The 14,631-nt window shown below is 38.2% G+C and overlaps 1 protein-coding gene across 5 annotated transcripts in view; it reads right to left on the bottom strand.

Annotated features, from left to right (window-relative positions):
* The window catches only part of LOC136559344 (heparan sulfate glucosamine 3-O-sulfotransferase 1-like), a 70,239-nt gene that overhangs the window by 32,205 nt on the left and 23,403 nt on the right, over positions 1-14,631 (bottom strand). The window contains exons 3-4 of one of the 5 annotated variants that reach the window (XM_066554493.1): positions 13,271-13,411; positions 12,171-12,273 (exon numbers count right to left, since the gene is read on the bottom strand). The gene's annotated coding sequence lies outside the window, so the exon portion shown is untranslated. Of the gene's footprint in view, positions 1-9,832; positions 10,296-10,449; positions 10,518-11,536; positions 11,554-12,170; positions 12,274-13,270; positions 13,439-14,631 lie in introns of those variants that run through there. The other 4 variants (XM_066554492.1, XR_010784001.1, XM_066554495.1 and 1 more) reach the window with 4 other exon arrangements.

Here is a 14,631-nt window from a genome sequence, read left to right as displayed (position 1 = left end):
GGGAAAATGTTTTCCTTATTACCTTAACAATTTGATGGTAATCAGTTTTCAGAGCCATTCCCCATTAAACAGGACTGTATTAAAGGTAAGTAGGTATTTACTCAGAGACAAAATTCAAATAAGATATTAAAAGGTCAAGATAAAATTATTTCATACTTGGATATTTATCTAACTGGAAGGTAGAATTTATATTCTGAGGAATCCTGAAGCTCCAGTAGTACTATAAATTAGTTCATTTAGGAAGTAAAATTCCTCAGGTCATTTGTAGAAAGGGGAAGAAGTTTTGCCCTAGCTCTTTGTTAAAAAAAGAAAAAATTCTATTAAGTTAGGTGAAACAAACTCCACCACTTATACAGGTTTCCTGCTGCCAGCATGGTAAGCTCTGTCCTACAACTCAGCTTCCTGAAACCTGTAGTTCTCTTAAACTTAGTTAGGAGTAGGAAGTGAGTAATTCTATTAAACATAATCAACATTTTCTCTGGTAATATTATGCTGAAATAGTGTGTGGACAGGGACATTCCCTCCAAAAGTTTCTTACCAACCCTATGTCAATACCTAAAATTTCCTCATGCCTGACATAAGTACATTTTAAAGTGCTAAGAACAAATTCACCTCAATTACACAATATATATAAACCACTGGACATGGGCTACATTCTCATACTGAAAATGTCTCATTCAATAGCTACGAACTCAAAACTTAATTCTGAATCTTATCCAAAGCTTCCTATGTAACAACTCACACTATATGCTTCGTTGCTCCATCTGTTTAAGAAAATGAGATTATAACAAGATGGAAAAAATAAATTTAATCTTACTATCCACAATAAAAAAATCAACAAAAGAAAAATTTTAAAGTAACTATTGCTATTAATAGTTATAGCTATGCACAAATAACACATTTCATGGGACCAGGATCAACAGCACATGGCTGAACAGACAGAGAATGTGTCAAAATACTAATGCACATATAATACACCATATGCAGAGACAACTGATATTTTTTGACTCATAATTAAAAAAAATACTCTGTAATTTGAACATTCTTCTTTTTCTTAACCTTTTTAGCAAAGAATCATTAATAGACAAATGCAAAATCATCTTAACTGAAACAATACTTGCAATTCTAAACCTATATCATTATTTACTTCCATATATACATACACACACACATATACACACACATATATATACGATTATTTCCATTTACTAAATGAGAATATCCCAGGATCACAAAAAGTAAAGTAGAAACAATAGAGTAGGCCATATATTTTATAGTATAAAGTAATATGATCAGCTTGTACAGGAATAAACATGTTAAAACATTTATGGTATTATTCCACAATTGGCTGAACAGTTAATTGCCTTAATCAGTATATACGATATTATCTGATTTTTTTTTAATGGCAGTTTTACACACTGAATATTAGAGCTTTTATAGAAACAAACCAAAATGCTTTAACAGCATTTCCTTCTAGTGCAAGCTAGCACAAATTTAAATATCTCCCAGCAGGCAACAGAGAGCCCTGTTTGATGCTCGTGTATTTCTATTGGTTTTCATTTGATTAAAGGAAAGTGCTTCCCTATAGAAGCAAAGTAGAACAATTCCTTGGAGTATTACAGCACCACGTTCTGTGCCTGTGACCACACAAGGATTCAAAAGAAGAATGATACAGTGTTCTTTTTGGAATAGTAGATTATCTAACTTTGAGTAATGACTATTCAGTGAAGATTTATATTATTTCCATTTTCTAAAGCTCTATGCATAATTATCATAACAGTTCTCTTTTCAAGATAAATTTAGTTTCAAAACTTTGGTTTTCTATCACTGGTACTATTTATACTCTCAGGATAAAGGAGATGAAGTTGCAAGCACAAAAAGCCAGCCATTAACCATTGAAATAACTGTCCTAAACTTCCATAATTTTGCAGAGGAGGGATTAAATGAAACAACACAAGTGTTCAGGTCTCTAACTGGCTAAAGAGGCCTAAGCTCTCAGGAGTGTTTGCAGTATACAGGCATGAATCTTACTTTAGAATCCAGAAACTTAGAGCTAAGATAAGAATGCAGCAGAATATGAAAATAATGAGCCTTTTGTTCTTCTTTATTCTCCAGTGCACATATCAGATTTTGAATTTAGAAAACTCTAGAAGCACAACAAAGTCTACACATAGTAAGGATAATTCATTACTCTACTATAGGACAGGAGGAAAAATACCATAGCCAGGAAATCAGTGATGTGGTTGCCAAAACTACTGGAAGACTTCACATTGTATAGTACAGAACAAAATCAAACCCATACAACAAAATTCTGTAAATTAAGTAGATTTTAAAAGCCCAACAAAACACCATCTAAGTAAATGGAACTATTTATTTACAGAATAAACTAAAGGTAGCATGTGGTGCAAAGGAAGCTGAGTCATAATTTGTGAGACTGAAATAGCCTAATGTTTGGGGATAAGGTCTAAAAGATTTCTGACTGTGGCAGTCTAGAAAAAGAAACCCCTTACATGTTTATTTTCATATTGCATCTCAAGAATCTAGCATTAGAAAGTGTCAAAGCTGACAAATGCAAATTATTTTCCATCTTAAACTTGACAGTATTTACCTTTATAAATGGTGCAATAGAAAACACAGTGCTGTGAGGATTAATGTGAGCCAACTCTGGAAGGTGCTCAAAAATCTGGCTGTCATAAGACACGAACTTCTCTCATCCTGAGAATTACCAACATGCCCTTCATATGTGACAAGGTCACCAAATTAAATATTTCTTTATAATATCTGTGTCAGGCTTATTTTAAACAGTGTACGTAGAAATGATAAATAACAAATTCTGAACTTCCAGTAAAAATTTAATTTTTTAAAATTTTGTGTTACAAACTATTGTTTGCAAGGCTTGACTGCCTTTATTTAATAAGGTCTGCTTATTGTATAAATTGCAGTGAACAGCTTAGCTGACTAATATGGCATTTTTGTGGCTATGATTTTAACTAGTTAAGCCATGGAAATAGATGACAGCTACTTTATTTTTAATCTTACTGTTGGAGAAAAGCTGTAAACTTTTTCCTTCCAGAAATAATCCGCAAACTGATTGCTGTCAACTGCTTGCTGGAGGGAAAGTCTGTCAACCAAGGAGGGTGGAGACAGGAGAGACAAGCTCCCTCTTTCCATGTGTATATACCTTTCCACAAAATGGAGGCAGAATCTTATAGAATGTTTGTAAATTAGGGATCTATTCTGCGTGAACCTTTAAAAAATGTTCTTTATAGTATCCAACACTTTTATTCAGGAAAAACTATGTCTGACTAGACTTTGTTATCAAAGGGACATGATGTTATTCAAGTGTTCTCAATGAAATCCTGTATCTTTGTTCCTTAAAAATGAAAGCATATCTTGTAAGAGCTGATTCTGGATTCTGAGGGATGTAGTCTGCCCTTTATAAACTTCAAACACATTTATACCAAAATTCAAACTCTTAGCAGATTTCTAGGTCTAAAATATATTGGTCCTATACCATTAATTTGCAGAACCTACCTGCCTTCAGAGGGTGTAATGATGATCATAAATATCTACAAGGAGTTTTTACCTTGTAAACATTACATAAATGCTAAATTATGACAAGGACAGAAGTAGCCCAGTTTATCTCCATCCAGAAGCTAAAAATGTTTTGCTTGTATTTGAATTATCTTATTAATTCATGTCTAAAACCCAGTATCTCTACTAACTGATATTTTGCCATTTATCAAAATAATATATATCCCTAACATCTTGCTTCAATTTTTTTTCAGCTGTCCACTGTAAGATCCCATTGTAAAAAAATACAACCTCAGAACACGTTTTTCTGTTGCCAGTTTCTGGAAAAAAGTCTACTCTTTGCAGTTTAGTAAAAGTAGAACATGTTTTTTACCTCTCTGAATTTCTGAAACCCTGAGTTTCTTCACTTGCAGAAACTTACATGACACAAAATGGTTGGTTAGCAATCTGGAGAATTGTAGTAGGAGAAAATATTAAATCATTTTCTCCATTGTTCTGCAGTAATGTGTAACATTTTACTAAAAACTGTATCTGTACCTTTTATAACCTCAGTTGAAAAGGATTTGCTCTGCCCTTCCAAGTTAAACAGATGTACAGTGTTAACAGGAAATTAGAGACAACAACAAAAATTTAAAAAAAACTAAAGCTATTATTTTTCTGAAATTCAGATGATGAGCATTTATGCACTTATATTGATTTTGGAAATAAAAGTAAAGGCAAGAGCTGCATACTTGCACAGGTGCCCATCCATAATTTTTCAATTCCCACCTATTCACTGCAGCTTGAATGCCAAGGGTCATTTCTCTCCAAATTCTGGAGGCCTTAGCACCACACAGAGAAGCAAAATTCTCCCATTTTTCTGATGTAGTTACTACAGAATGTGAATTCAGAATCAAACTGCAAAGACTGGATTGCTTCTCAAAATCAGTGTCAAGGTACTAAGTTGTAAGTACAATTAGCTCATCACTGTCCCTAGGACACTATTTCCTCATTTCATGGAGAAAAAAGAGAATCATAATTTTCAGTATTTTAAGTGCTATCTTTACAGTATTCTGTAAATGGAAAGCCATTTGATTACAAAGTTCCTTTTCATCACTCTTCTACATGCACACACACAAACAAAATATATATTTTTTTAGCTAAAGGCAAAAGTATCAGTCACTTGCTAAAGAAACTAAAAACTCCTTCTCTTCAAGCAATATTGAATAAATTTCGCTGCAGCAAAACAGCTTGGTCCTAGACCAAACTTAAATATTTTGAGCCTAAACACAGAGCCCTAAGTCTCACCCTAGAAATCTTAAGCATTGCTTGCAATGAGGGTAGTTCAGTGTCTTTTCTCACTGCTGCTGGCAAAGCAGGTGAAAATGAGTAGCAAGAGAAAATAGGGAATACTGAAGCAATTTTTCTCAAAACATTTTTTTGCTATTTGAAGGAAACATAAAAAAAGCCCTTGCATTTTTTAACATAAGGTACACAATTTCTTCACCTGAATGAAAGACCATTTGGCTTCCAAAACATCAGCTATAGAGCAATTAATTCTTCTGTATTTTGCAATCAATTTCAAGATTACATATTTCAAATTCCCCGTAACTATAACAAGCCCAGAGGTTCATTTGACCTATTAAAAATGAGGTGGGGAAATAAATCTAATGCAAAAAAAAATACAGTGCCTGTATGACATGTAAAATAGTATCTTCCCTGTGTCAAACATATGGTATGAGTAATTCACAGTCATACACTCAAACACAGACAAACAGACAGCTGGTGCACGTGTGTGCACACACGTGCCAGTGCTAGTAAACCAGAGCAAGGAAAGATGGTGAAGAGATATTTTTATCTGTTAATTTTCCTGGTCACACAGCAGAAGTAAAATTATTACTGATGCTGCTAACTATTATTACTAACAATTACGTTATTATTAATGAAGCATGAAAGTGAGGTGAAATGGAAAGTAGTGGAATTACTGGGCTCAGAGGATTGTGATCGGTGCCACAAAATTCAGCTGGGAACATTACTAATTGTGCACCCCTGTGAGTGCACCCAACTGGGGCCATTTCCCTTAAAGACCAGAATAATGAGACTGAGGGCACCCTCAGCAAGTTGGAGAGTGTGTGAAATAAGGAACAGTTGTGCTGCTGTTAACTGGGACCTCAGCTGGTAGGAGAAATAAAGTTTGGCAAAAGGAAATACACATTCTTCACCCAGAGAAAAATAACTTTGTGGACTGGTAAAAGTCTTAGGACCAACCAGGGGGAAAGAACTGAGCACTAAAGGACTTGCCCACCTGGTGGGCAAGAAATTAAACATGAGTCAGCAAAGTGCCCATGTAGCAATGAAAGCCAACACCCAACACTTTCTGTGTTAGGAAAAACAGTTAGGAAAAGCAGGCTGAGAGAGATGGTCCTTCCCTCAGCAGCAGTGAAGTCACATCTGGAATATTGCCTCCTGTTCTGGGTTCCCCAGAACAGACATGGACATACTGGTGTACATCCAGTATGGCCATCCAGGACACAGAGAAGATCTGGGTCTTGGAGCATCTGTCATTTGAAGAAAGGAAGGGAGAGCTGAATTACTTTTTCCTGGAGAAGACTCAGAAGGGATCTTAATCAGTATTTATAAATGCTTGGTGGGAGGGAGAAGCCAATCCTTTTAAAAGAAAACATTATGAGAGAGGACATTCAAAATCCACTCTCTCCAGATTTCATTAAGGAATTTGATATGGTATCACCCAGCAATTATTTACTGAGTTGGAAATACAAGCATAACACAAAAATAAAGTTGATATAAATGGTAACTATTGAATGATAACTAATGGTAACTACTGATGACTAATGGTAACATATTGAATGGACTTCTTTAAAATCGCTCTTCACACTCATCTCACTATATTTCTGTAAACATGGTGAAAAGCAGAGGTGTTTTGATAAAAACTGGTTACAGGAAGCCCTCTTGATACTGGGGAGGTTCTTGCTAACTTACAGAAGAAATTGGAGGAGCATTTGCATAGGATTAGAAATGAGAAAACTTTTAGCTACTCTTCAAAGCCACATGATTATGAATAGCAAAATTTCTGATTATTTCTGTGATGGTCTCTTATTATTTATCTCTCTTGCATTTGAGAGCAACACAAAAAGATAAATCACAGGCCCATGTTTACTATTAACAGATTAAACTAACCTGGCCTATCTGTAAAACAAACTTGATATTCACCAGCGTCTGACAAAGTATTTTCAAAAGACTGAGTGGAGCATTAGCAGTCTTATTCAAGACTTTGAGCAAACACTTCAGGTACAAGGTTCAAATTCAGGCAAATCAAGTTACTAGCCTCTGTATCTTCCTATTTATTCTGTTTTGCCACACAGACTAAAAGGTGCTTGCTCTGCTTGTTTGATCCTAGCACATAAAAGCTGAGGAAGACACATGATCGATGTTTATAATTTATTGAGGGCTACACACCGAGGAAGGAGTTGGTTTAAAATAACAATATAGCAAGATTAAAAATTAGGAATCATAGAATATATTTTGGTTGAAAGTTCAAAGAAAGCTCTAAGCATTAGGAGAGAGGTTTTGAAATATCTTTTGAAATATCCAGAAAGAGCAACGGGGCAATGTACTTAAAGGTAGACCGTGATGACTTTATAACTGAAGTTAGATAAGATTACTGTTTAGCTCAGAAAGATCTTTTCTTCAGTCTGGAATTACTACTGTGATCAACTGCTCCTGGTTCTGCTCCCCTGCTTCCCAGACTTCTTGCTCACTATTCCCACTAAAGTTCAACTAGGGCTGTGAGAAAACAATCTTAAGACTTAAACTCCTACCTCTCTAGCTTAAATGGTTTTATGGAATACTGCATCAAAGCAGATGACTAGAAGACCTCCTTGAGATCAGAAGATTTACTCAGCACCCAAACAGAGCAGTGCACTGCACTGCAAACATACAGAAATTATATTGCCTTTTTGAGTCTTCATTAAATATTTGTCCTCCTGGCCAGTTTAATGGATTCCTACTTACTATATAAAGAGTCAAAAAGAGAATTTGATTGTACTCCAAGCAAATACACCTCAAACGCTGTCACTATTCAGAATCATGTAATTTAACCTGTCTGTTAAGACATACAATTATCCCCACCCTTTATAACATGGTAACATGTTAATCACTGAACAACCCATTCAGAAGTTTTCCATGGCAGTGGGTAAAGCAAAAACAGCTACAGAAAAGAGAGAGGGCGTATTCACATGCCTATAGCTACTGGCCAGTTGTCACATAATCATTTGTATAGCAGCAGTGAATATTGAGCAATGTTGTTGACAGCCAACTCTTCTCCATTCAGCTCCTTTCAAAGATGTGTCCATCAATAAACAAGCAGCACTGTGATTTCCTGACCCAAAAAGCATGCTCAGCTTGTTGCAAATGTTGAAAATGTAGGCGGGTCTGTCGTTCACCAACCCCACAATCCCTTGTATCAAACACAAGTCACTATTGTAAGGCCAAAAAAATCTGGTGAGTATGACCACATTTCCCCACCTCCCTCTGGCTGACAAGTGATTTTTTACATTTTGTTTTAGAAATGAAGCAAATGTTTTTGCAATTTAAGTGAATCCAATGCTTGGCAGCCAAACAAAAATGAACACTGGACTGAAATTTACACAGTGACATATATTGTTCAAACCCCAAATCAGAACTCCCATATTTCATTTATTACTTGCAAAGCCAAAGCACTGGCCAGAAGAATGCCAGTTACACAGAAAAAAAAGTATTTCTATTATAATGGTATCTCAGAACAATAAACGTTCACTATTTAATAAATTTTGACCACTTTGTGGACTGGTGTCCATGACAGCATTTCCAGTTAGACACAGAAGATTTGGAAAAGAAAACAAATTATTCTCCTGTTCCAAGTTCAAAGATGAACTCCACTTTTATTGACTGTCATTTGACCTCTACCATCTCTTATTTGGTGACAAACTAGATTCTCAACAACTGAATCTCTTTTAGTTGGTTGGTTATAGTCTAGACCAAGGCTTCCACCTTAAATGCCATAAAAATGCTGTGTATGTGAGTATGATTTCTTTTAACAATGACCTGCACTCTTGGATTTGACAGAAAGTCTTGATTTCCAAATGTTTTTCCCCACCTGACTAGTCTCCTTTCAGATTTTTGCCTCCCTTATTTTGTTGCTGTAGAACAGTGATGTGAAAACTACTGCATCCAGGCTTGCTTTCAAAGTAAGCATATTGAGTGGTTAGCCTGGCTCATATGCTCTTGCTTACCTCACAGATTTCTGTGTTCTTATTAGTTTCTTCTACTAGCATAGCAGTCTTTTGCCACACACATACACACACTTTTACAATAAGCTCACAACTTATGAAACTTGCAAACCACACATTCTGTCAAAGCACACAAATTCCTTAGTTTCCTCATTCTGAAGCAATGTACAGGATCCATCTATAACACATAACATCTTTTTAATCAAAAAGCAGTATTTTTACATAAGTGGAACAAAAAAATTTAGTAATATTTGCCATTCACAGTTTGGTCAAAAATATTCTAGGCTACTAAAGCAATTTACCCCAATCTAAATCAGTTCCATTTGAAATGACAAAACCTCAGTCTAGTTTTGCCAGCAACAAACCTAGTGAAATATATGAAAAGTCACAAAATTAAGTATGAATAATTTCTACAATATAAAACCATTATCTCATCAGACTAAAGCTGTCATTTTGTATTTTATGATGAAATACCTGGCACAAGAATAACACAAACATCTTACTGAACAGTAGGTCTCCCCAGTTCATCTCATTTAGCAGGCAAGCGTCAAAAACAATTACTGTATTGCCTTAGAGGCAGTAAGTGAAATTCTTGGAAGTAGCTTTTGACATTTTTAAAGTATTTCAAAAGGTGAAAATAATCAAAGGAGACATCACACAGATTTTAGTTGCTGTAGTTGAGAAAGTCAACATTTTCAATAGAAGTTGTGCTATCCCTTGTCCAAGTTTTCCCCATCCTGCATCTCAGAAAATATGGGTTTGTGCACACTAAAAACAAGGTAAACCAGCCTGGTTATTCTCAGTCTTTTCATGTGTGGCAAAAATAAGAGGACATATGTGATTCTAAAGCACCATCCTTACACTCCACCACCTCCAACTCTGCAAGAGATTTCAGGCTGTAATGTGTAAATCATTACTACATGCTCTAATAGTACTTTCTATTTAATCAGGGGAGAAGAAAAACCCCCTCTATAATTACAATAAATAACTACAGTTTTGTTTTAAATGAAATGATGTAGTTTATATCTGACCTGAGTTTCAGTCTTTTCCTAGTGGGAAATATAAATTCAGCATTTGGATACATAATCCTACAGCTCTCAGAAGAAGCCGACTCCACCGCGAACACTTTACATGATTTATAGCTCTCCTCCAGATTCAGATGACAAGTCTCGGCGGAGCAGGTGCAACGGGGTATTTTTTCCTTCCTTCAGACATCATTCCCTCGTATGTAAATTAATTAGCAAGTCTTCCTCACTTTGGCGTAAGCGGGGAAGATGAAGCTAATGGAATATCAGCGTTCGGTTCCTCACGAGGAGCGGGTGACCCGGCGGAGGGAGGGAAGGAGGGAGGGATGCGGGGAGGGGGCTCGCCGTTGTTACTGCTGGAGCCACAGCGATTTCGACAGCGTCAGCGGCGATAAAGTGAGCCTGGCTCCCGCGCACTTATGCCAAGAGAGCGATTTTCAAACCACGGGCAGGATTTGGGGGAGCCTCGGGGACGCGAAGCGAACACACCCCGCACACCTCCCGCGGCAACCCGAGCATTCCTGTCCCCCCGCCGGCAAGTTGGAGCTGCCCTGCCGCGCCCCCTCCGCCCTGCCCCTTCCCTGGCTGCCGGGGGACGGGGAGCGCGTGCCGACTCCCATTACCTCCTCCGGAGCCATGGAGAGCGCCGCGGCCGAGCGGAGCGGAGCGGAGGGGCCGGCGCTCCCCGCGCTCCCTCACCCGCCGCGCCGCGAGCCGCTGGCACAGCCCGCTCCACATAAATGCATTAACAGCAGCCACATCATGATTAATTCATCAGTCCCAGTGACCAGGGGAGGAGGCAGGCGCGGGGGCTGGGGAGAGGCAGGGCGCACGGGACGGTCCCTTCTCCCGGAGTTCGCCCCTGGCTCAGGGCTCCGCCGGCGCGGAGGGAGGGAGGGATGGATGCCGCGCCCGGCTTCCCGCGGGTCCCCGTGCCTGCCCGGCCTGAGGGAGGGCGGGGTCTCCCCTCCCCGGACAGGGCACCGGGCTGCAGCCCCGCTCCCGGCCGGCGGGACCGCGCTGGGAGCCGGGCGGGGATGGGCGAGGCAGCCGTGGGAAGTTGGGAAGGCTCCGCGCCACGGAGCGGGCGGGCTGCAGTCACCGCTCAGCGGGAGCATCCTCAGCTCCACGGGAGCTGCAGCCCCTCCTGGTCTCCTGGTGGCGGAGCAGGGCCCCAGCTGCCGGCACGGAGGGGCCAGCCGGGCAGTACCAGCATCCCGGGCATCCGTGCGGCCGCGATCACGGCAGCAGGACTAAGCTCGTTTGCACAAATGTGTCCAAACCCCTCCTCAGCCTCGGTGAATACAACTGCTCGGCCACGCGCCAGTTGCTGGAGCCAGGTTTTTCCATGCCACACATCATTGGTGTCCATGTGAGCTTGCCTTGGTCTGCTGAGGCAGCAAGCCCGGCTCCTTCCCCAGTCCTCCGCACAGAGCTTTGCTGCCCTGTCTTCTGAGAGCAGCGCCGATTTCTTCAAACACCATTTGTCAAACTAGCGGTACGCTGGACTTTGAGTTTCTCCACAGAAGGGGCACAAGACCACTGTGATTTTAAGGGTTTCAGAATAGCTGTTAAATGCAGGAAACCCTTTGCATTTCTCTGCCTTCATTTTCCACTCCAAACATAGGTAGAAGTCCTCTAAGTCCACCATCCCCCTCCAAAATTTAATACAAGATGTACTTTACAACACCAAGCAAGATGCCACCTTACCTTCTTAGTCAGGTAGGTCCCTAGTCAGGTGATGAAATTTGCATAGAACAGATGACTTATCACTTCCTTATCACTGCCTCACTTCATCTATAAAACCATGTTTGCCTACCTATTGTCATACTCCAAGGGAATGTATTTGCATAGTATATTACCATGGTTTAACAATTCCTCATTGAACGTGTGCCAGGAGCAAATATCACCTCTTGTGGATTTTAGATAAGCAAAGAATCTCCAAGCTGACACAACTATATATAGAGATTGCCAAGTACCAGACAGAGTTCATAAGCTTTACATAGGGAGAGCCCCAAATTGTCACAAGCCCTGAGACAGGTAATCATAAGCAAGGAGGTTTAAAGCTGTGTAAGGAGGAAACAGAAAATAAATGAAAAAGTAGAGCAGTTTTGTGGGAAAAATTCATTTACATGACACATTAATTTTCCTTTTATATTATGCTCTAGATTTGCGTTGCTCATACACAAAAGAATAATTAACTCAGTTAAGGCTGTGTTGTGGTTTGCACTTATAGCGGGAGTAAAAATCTCTAGGTTCAATACTTGAATGCTGCATTTAGACTACACAGCACAATAGCACATAAGAATTACAGTTGAATTTTCTTCTAAAAAATAATACTTACTTGCCTTCTACAGAGAAAAATCTTAATTGTCCTCTTTTTCCAGATTTTCCCATTTTCATCTCTGAATTCTGAAGGTTCCTGTGTATATTAGAAGCCATTCATCCTGTAGGAAAAGAACACAAATAAAGCTGATTTTTAACTTGTAAAATTAAGTAGAAATAGGGTAACACAGACTATATCCACTATATTATTTCATTGCACTTGGTACTGGTGTCCCAAGATAATTACATAATAGCAGATTGAATTGTTCTACCTACATTTTTTTTTTTAAAAAGGATTTTATCAGAATCAAATGTTTCCTGCAAAAACTGATGTGCTCATCTGAGAACATAAAAAAATGGAACTTGATTAAAACCTTTGAATCACCAATCCAAAACTCTGCTTTTTAGCAGACATTACCTAACGTCTTCTGTAATCCAGTGCTTCGTCTTAAAATCAGTTCATTTCACTCTTCCTAGTGAAGGCAGTGCCTGAACATGCACTGGCTCCCCTGATTAGAAATTGTCCCATTTGTTTCTCTCCCACAACATTCTAAGTATTATTCTTTTCTGTTCACCTATTGCTATATTTATATACAACACTCATATTTTTCTTCAGTTGAAACAGATTCTCTTTCAATCTCTTTCCATAAATCAAGTTCTGGATTTCCCTGATGATATCTATGATCTATTACAATTTGAATTAGTAATTTTTAAACTATGACAGATGGACAGAGCTTTATACATGACATTCCAGTAAACTCTTATTAAGTAATGCCCACAAGGGTCTCTTCAGCCCCATTTAAGCACTGATAAAGGAGGGCTTTGCCTCACTTTCTTTCTTGACCTTCCTATGTCATAGCTTTTTGCCTGTCCTGTGCTCAATGCCAACAAGTCTTTCTCATGCCATACAACTTTTGACTCTCAAATTACCAGATCATTCCAGAAGTTTTTATCTGGCTCTGGTGCATAATCTTGAATTTTGTTATTGTATTTCTTGGCTTTTGTGTGTGCTATTGACAAGCTGCGAATCAACAGCAAATTACACATTTTTTATTTTGTACGATTATTAATTAATTTATTAAGGGATACAGAAATAATACGAACTGAGCCTTAACAAACCTAGCAAATTCCATTTATCTCTTTTCAGCATAAATTCTCTTCCTTTGCAGGTCCTTACCCACTTCACGATTTTTATACAGGTTTTCTTGTCTTCCATTTCAATAGCTGCCCACACACAGATGACTGCTTCCAGGTTAAACTCTGGAGAAAGCAAAGGTGTTAAATGAGATGGTGTATGAGGTGTCAACTGTTACAGAGTTTGGGATAAAGATGTAGTACAATTAAAAACAAAGGAGAAAACCACTCATAAGTAGCCTGGTAAAAGTCATCTATCTGCTGTGCCACATTTCCAACTTAAAAATGGCCTAGTACTACAATTTAAAGAAAAATCACCATGGCTGGAGAGGGGGGAGAGTGGACCTATTCTCCATGCTGTTCACTCGTTTCTTCTATTTCTGGAAACTCTCCAGATTCTTTATTACAGAACTCACTTGCCTGGGCAATTTTATTCATGTGTCATCTCACTGAGAGTGGTAGAACTATGTAACTATCAAAGTATGGAAAATTTAAAGCTGGATTTCTTTTATTATTGTTATTTGCTGAAGTACAAATTTATGTTTCTATGAAATGATTAATATCCTTGTTGATACCTTATTGGTATGAAAAGATGGATGCATAGTTCCACTACCACAATATCTGAAGTTATATGGATACAGATTCATTAAAAACATTTCAAGTAGTATTTATTTTTATATTGTGAATCAAGTTTCAGTGCTGCCACATCTAGACATTTGCTCTAGGTGTATCTAAGCCTAAATCTTGGGATGAAATCTCAATCACACAAAAATCAAAGAAATTCTTCTAGCTAATTCATCAGAGCTAGGACTGCATTCACTGATTTTTCTCTGAGGGTTCACTACATTTGACATGAAATCCTTAATTACAGCAGCTTATATTAAATATAAGCATACATGTGTCTAGGTTTATTTCTAGAAAATAAATTATATTGAAGGAAGAATATTGCATGATAGAGTCAATCCTGATACAGTAAAACTAAAAGGAAATGATAATAGTACATCTCTATGAAATATCCCTGGCCTGAAGGCCATATGACATTTTCTTGATTCAAGGCTTAATATTCAAAGCTTGGTCATAGTTATTCATCTGTTAAGGTTCATGAAGTTGGTCTGATTTATGACTAATTCTGGCTACTACATGGAAACTGTGGATGCAGATGAATTATTATTACTTTTTTCAGTCTGAGGCACAGACTAAAACTCAAGGCATAAAGAGTGTCTTTTGCCTTGATTTTAAATGAATTTTCAGTGAATTAAATATCTGACAAATAATGGGGCAGGTCTACCTTTTGGAATTCAAAGCACTAATGTTAATTAAGAGTGAGTTTGACTCAACTTTCCTCA

The sequence above is a fragment of the Molothrus aeneus genome, chromosome 8 (assembly GCF_037042795.1).
Source record: "Molothrus aeneus isolate 106 chromosome 8, BPBGC_Maene_1.0, whole genome shotgun sequence".
In the NCBI taxonomy this organism is placed as follows: domain Eukaryota; kingdom Metazoa; phylum Chordata; class Aves; order Passeriformes; family Icteridae; genus Molothrus; species Molothrus aeneus.
Note: the sequence above shows the minus strand (reverse complement) of the source record. Positions and strands in the feature narration are given on the sequence as shown.